The sequence below is a fragment of the Cupressus sempervirens genome, chromosome 4 (assembly GCF_028749045.1).
Source record: "Cupressus sempervirens isolate cs-2001-9-10 chromosome 4, ASM2874904v1, whole genome shotgun sequence".
Lineage (NCBI taxonomy): Eukaryota > Viridiplantae > Streptophyta > Pinopsida > Cupressales > Cupressaceae > Cupressus > Cupressus sempervirens.
This window is the reverse complement of record NC_143121.1, coordinates 752599563-752606306: the sequence shown is the minus strand read 5'-3', so window position 1 is coordinate 752606306 and position 6744 is coordinate 752599563. Positions and strand designations below refer to the sequence as shown.

At 33.8% G+C, this 6744-nt stretch overlaps 1 pseudogene; it reads right to left on the bottom strand.

The window, feature by feature from the left end:
* Window positions 1-936: 936 nt before the first annotated feature.
* LOC149563553 (pre-mRNA-splicing factor SYF2 pseudogene) lies at window positions 937-4813 on the bottom strand (annotated as a pseudogene).
* Between the last annotated feature and the right edge of the window lie 1931 nt (window positions 4814-6744).

Sequence of the window (6744 nt, the reverse complement as noted above, 5' to 3'; positions counted from 1 at the left end):
GGCTCCCCTTTTCAATGTGTTGACTATCATCCTTTACATTGTGTGAGGCTTCCTCTGTTCACATGTGGCTCCTCCTTTAAAATGGCTTCTTATCTTTTAATCTCCCTATGATTTTGCCTTGTTTACATTGGCATTTTGAATGATGCGTGGGAATCTTCTATTGATGCTACTACACTAGGAAACTCTAAATCTATTTCCTTAATCAAGTGATGAGAACTCTGGGGTCTTGCCAGACCATTGAACTTAGATGTGTGGGAAAAACCAAGCAATAGCTTCTTCATCCATGGATGATAGAGTTGTTCTAACTTTTGACATGCAAATAACCTATCATTGCACACTGAATCCACCAAGGGAGCACAAATAGGTGGAATGAAAGAGTAGAAAGATTTTAAGCATTGAATTTCACTAAGGAAATGCTCTTGATGTGAGACAACCAATGCCTCATCAACTAAATCAAATGCTTTGTTAGGAAGATGACGATAAGCTATATAACGATAGGATAATTGGGCAGCAACAACTAGTGCTCTATCTATTATCCTCACACCATGGTGGTCTTCATATTTTTCTTTTAGACCGCACAAAATGCTGATGGTGTCAGCTACGGTAGGTTCAGTCACATACACCTGCTGGAATCGACACTCAAAAGCAACATCTTTCTCTACTTAATTTTGATACTCTTCCAATGTAGTTGCTCCTGTACACCTTAGTTGACCTTGAGTGAGCATTGGTTTAAATAGATTTGTAGCATCCATTGGACCCTTAGTACGCCTAGCACCAAGAACCAAATACAGATCTAGAGTCATCTCTTCCATAATCAAGGGACCTAGCTCTTCAATCCAAAGCATTATTGCTACTGCCGCAACTTGTTACACTTTTAATGCTTTCCAGCCTCCCTCATTCTGATTTACACATGGTTTGTTTCGCATGGGTATGCTTTTAAGATGAGACACCTCCTTCACTTCTTCCTTCTATTTTGATGGCATCTTCACACATTTTCCTCTCCTGATCCCTATCTTCTAGCTCTTTCACCATTTTCTAAATATTCTCTTCTAGAATCTTTAGTGCCTTTCCATACTGTAGACTTGAACCATCCCCATAAAATTCAGGATCAGATTCTTTAGTCTTTGCATATTCATCCATATCATTAGATATATTTTTGGTACACTTCTTGTAAGCATTGTATAAAGACTTCTGGTTGAACACATCCCATCCAAATGGAGCAGGCCCTTTTTTTAATTTCTTGTACTTTGCTTCAGTTGCCTCCTAAGTATCTAACATGTAGGCTTTTTGTAATATCAAGACCATTAGCATATAAATGCTTTCCTAAAATTTTCTTCTCCTTTTCAATCCACTTTTGTTTTAACACACCTTCGGGCTCATGTACCATTTCACATCTCTTCTTTTCTGCAATTATGTCCTTCTGATTAGCTTTTCTTGTTTCATTCATTTTAAGTCTTAGTTCAAATAGCTTCTTGTACCTCCTAGTGAGTTTTGAGTAGTCCACCCCAGAATCATCATCATTTATTTTTAAAGACTTTTGCTCATATATAAATACATCAACATGGAAAGAATGATTACAACATCTTTTAAAACATCTTCATCTCCCCATGTCTAAATAGTCTGATGCAATTAGTCGGGCCCCAAAGTGGTCTTGACTAAAAAAAAATTCATTTTCAAACAATTGTTACTTCAAATTGATCCATAGAATATCTGATACATGATTGGAATCAATCTCGAGCACTAATTGATCATTAAAACTCATTTTATCACTTTATTTCAACTTGTCGATTTTGTGCTAGGAGGTCCTTTAACTAGCTTTAAAAACTAACAAAAACACCTGAAATGTTGAAGTGATCTATTGATCATCTCAAAATTATTAGAATCAAGTTCGATCACTAAACTGTCAATTAAAGCTTAGTTTATTACTTAACTACAAACTGTGAATTTAATGCCAGAGAGTCCTTTGACCGGCTTTAAAATCTGACCCAAACATTTGACTGGGCTCTAAAAACTAGCACATTGAATCTCTATTATGCATACTTTCATCCTGTCAAATCTTGTCTCATGAAAAATTTGAGGTCAAAAGATATTGACCATCAAAGTTGATCTCTTAGAAATGCTTGTAAGAAAAAATGCCATAAAACAGCAAATTGGGTTCAGAATCGGCTTTGAAAATTGCGTAAACTAACACTTGGGAAGACGAAAATTGGGGCATCAGTTCACCATCACAAGGTGAATGTAAGACTACAATTTGGGCTCAAGATGAATAATAGGACACAAATGGAAATCAGTCAAAGTAGTCTACTTGGATTTTACAGACTAGAAATAATGGCAGGGAATCATTTTTTGCAAATGGAATTGACCTAGAAAAGTGTGCAAATGGATTCATCATGACTTGCAAACTAACACACTTGGAGTATTTTTAGAGGAAAACATAGTGGTACAATCCATTCAATCTCACCTATCACAAATTTCAAGATATAGCATCATGAATAGGGTTTCAATCAATTTGGACTTGCTAACACCAATAAAAAGATAGAAATTGCATTTGAAAACTAATCAAATGGATTCGTCATAACTTGAAACTTGAAACATAACAAGTCTCTGAATTCTATAGTGCAACGCAAAAGAAATTTTATCATTTTGGTCAACTAGGTCAAAATTATAACACGTCAAATAGGGCTTCCCAAAATTATGTACAAAGTGCATAAGCATGAAAACAGTAAACTACCAATTTTGCGGGGTTCAAAACCTAGACAAACGGATTCAAAACCACTCAAAATCTGAAACATAGGTTCTTTGGTATGGACACTAGATACTCTTAAAGTGGTGATTCATGAAACATTTCTAGGTGTGAGATATTCACTTGCAAACACAACCTCCTATCACTGTTTGACACAGGTGAAAATGCAGATTTGGCAATTTCTCAAAATGGGACTTCACGAAATGACTCGAAATGATGATTTAACTATATGGAATAGGTAGACACACTAAATTAAAGGTTTTCAAAACATTAAACACCATGCAATTTTGAGTGCCAATAGTGGCTCTGTCTAGGGATGCATGTCCCTTGCAGGCATGACAAGGATTAAAATCTCTAGAAGAAGTAGAGCACACAACTAACAACAAATACTTCTCTTGAACAACTTTATTGAAAGCGAGAAACAACTACTCCTACTATGTACAAATGATGGCCTCGGGCCATCAAAATTTTTTCAAAACTCCTTACTTCTATCATACACTTGATTCTCATTGACATTCTCATGAGGTAAACTAAAATTATCATTATCCTTTGTTTCACCCAACACATCAGCACTTTTAATCATTTCGTTAGGCAAAACAAAACTATTATCATCACTTCCATAGTGAATATAAAAATTAGACATACTTTCTTCATCTTGCTCACTATGAAAAAATGAATCAGCTTTATCATAACAACTAACATTAAATTGAAACTGATCAGTACTGACTGAATCATGGATTCCTTCAAGAAAAAACACAAAGTGCTCATATTCAACTTTATTCAACGAGTTACATGAATCAGATCATAACTCACCTTGTGCCTCCAAATATGAAGAGAATGTAAAATTTGATTTCTCCTCACTTGCAACATCAATACTCCATAAATCAAACTAAACATACGCTGCATTTTCTTCACATTCTAATAAATGATTAAATCCCAACTCATAAGATTTATCATGAAATTGCATGTTCACAATATGTTGATTTGTATCAATTTCTTCCTCAAATAACTCACTAGAATGAACTAATTCATTACTATTTCTTTCCTCATCACATGAGCAATCTGAATGTATCTTGGCCTCACAAAAACAAGAAATCCATGAACCATCAACAAACCTAATCTCTACATTTTCACTATCAACATAGAAGTCATCATTTGTATTAATGTATGAACTACCATTACATACACCTCCAAACTTGACATAGCATATTCTGAAACTGCATCTTCTTCAATGTCAAATTTAGGAGAATTGACTTCACTATATAAAATTGCAAAATGTGGCAAAGCACAAGTATCCTTGGATAGATTAGCATACCTTTCAAAATCATGAGCCAACAAATCAAAAATCTCATCAACACTTAACAAGACTTCATTACTAGTTTCTTTTCCTTGGCTGTGATCATTATCTGGATAACTTGACACATTTGTAATAGCAGGCTCATTAGTAATAGAGTGTGAAAAACCAAAATTATGATCATCCCATACATCTTCCTTTTCAGACAATATCTCAACAACTGGCATCATAACACATTCACATTCATCACTAGAAGGAAGACTATTACTATTGTCACACTGTTCCTCTTCTTTATATTCATTATCATAAGAAGATGAATTCACATTATTCCTATTATCAAATTGCTCATTACTATCCTCTAATTTATAAAATTGAAACTCTTCATATTCAGTATCACCTTCAACAGATTCATTACATTCGTTAACATTAGACTCATTAGCCTTCAAAGCACTTTCAATCTCCATGATAAAATCTTGGAATTCAATAATCTTTTCTAATCTTGACTTGGCTAACCAATCAATTGAATGTGGCATACAAACTTCTAAGAGCACCACTGGCCATAAAGACTTCTCTAGTCTAAAGGATTCATCAAGATTCATTATTACTAATTTAAACTTCACGTAAGTTTGAAATCCATTAAGACCCGTGATATCACCAATTACATTTCTTATGTCAATGATAGTCTCATTATGAATTTCTCTTTTCAACCAAGCAATATTTTCATGAATACTTTCAAGAGTTGGTATATCATTTTCAAATCTAGACTCAGAATCCATCTCTTGAAATTTTAAAACTCCTACCTCTTTCTTCTAGTGCTGAAACCACTAAATAGAGGCCCTAATTTTGATCTCATAGAAAGAACATAATCTAAGAAGTGCTACAATCTTCAGGATTCTGAAATCCTAATCTCTCAATTTTTTATTATCATAGGACTTATACATATACCTCAACAAGCCTATATTAGAACTGCAACAACATTTGCTCTCTCTACCAATTGTCATACTCAACCATATTCTTTTCAAAACCCAAATTCAAGAATATGAAAACTTATAAAACAAATTCTCCTATGTATAGTGCTGATCACCAAATAGAGAGTACACTTTTCACAATCAATTTTTATGAAAAGAAAATACATAAAAATGAGAATACCTCAAGATTTGGATGGTTGAAATTTCTCTACCTACCATTTACAACAGCATACCAAAAATCTTATCAAATCCTTACTGAACCTTTTGAATCAACACACCACAAATCTTGCAACCATTAAATGTCTCAACCTTTTAGATTTGTTCTTCTCCTGCAACAACTAACGACAATTCATGTATAATACTACACTAGTACAGAGATTAACTTCAATTTGCCACTCACATTAAGTGAGACATGAATTGAATTAGATTTGAACAGAACTTACAAACTAATTTGAAACAACAACAGATAGAAGAAGCCTTATTTAGATTTATCTTGAATTTGAAACCTCTATACAAAGCTAAAACATAACTCTTCCACATCATCAGATCCAAACTACACTTCTCTTTTCAAACAAAAAATTCAACAACAAATTCAGATCTACCCAAAAATGTGCTGAAAGCCCTCAAAAAAATACACATACAATTAAATGCCACTGGTTGCAGAGATAGAGAAGCCACTCACAATTATGAGAAAAGATTTTGAAACACAAATTATTACTGATCTAATTTTGAACCATACTTTTAGCATGGAATAAACTTGCAGATCCTCAAACATTTTGAAAAGAGAACAAGATAGTGATCCATTCTTTGACTCTGAAACTTTATAACAACACTTGTAAAGACCAAACTGATTGAATACAGACTTGTAGTATTCATAAAACACTATTTAAATCCAAGTCTCACAATATACTGTTGTCCATGAAAAAGCTTAACTGGGGAACACAAAATTCAGCAAGGATATGAAAAGAACATCATAATTACCTTAATGTTGTACTACTTTCATTATGTTTCTCTTGTAGTATTGAATCTCCTCTTCTAAATTCTCAAGGTTTGTCTACCATTCTGATTCAATATGGTCCCTAATAGAGTCACCATTTTGTTGGGACTGAAAATTGCATGGTCAATTTTCAGTCACATTTTGATTATTTTGAAAAAATTGAGCCTTATGAGCGCTTTTAAATGCATTTGTACTTGGCTATACCTTTGAGCCCCAAGAGGTGTTTAATTTTTCTAACACCCTCCATTCAGTGTGTCTAAGTATTCCATGAGGTTAAATTGAGTTTCTAAGCTATTTTGTGAAGTCTCGTTTTAAGGAATTCCAAATCTGCATTTTCACCTAAATGTCAAATAGTGACAGGAGGCTATGTTTGTCATTGAATATCTCGCACCCAAAAATGTTTCATGACCTGCTGCTTGGGGAGTGTTTAGTGTGCATACTTGAGAGCATATCTTTTAGATTTTGAGTCATTTTGAGTCCATTTGACTAGGTTTTGAATCCCTCAAAGTTGGTCATTTGTTGTTTTGATGCTGATGGACATTGCACATAATTCTAGAAAGCCCTGTTTGACGTGTTATGACTTTTCAGATGTTAACCCAAATGCTAAAATTACTTTTGTGTTTAATTTTAGACAACAATGAATTTTTATGTTTCAAGTTTCAGCTCATGATGAATCCATTTGATTAGTTTTCAAACGTGATTCCAAACATGATTTCAATCTTTTTACTGGTGTCAGCATTTG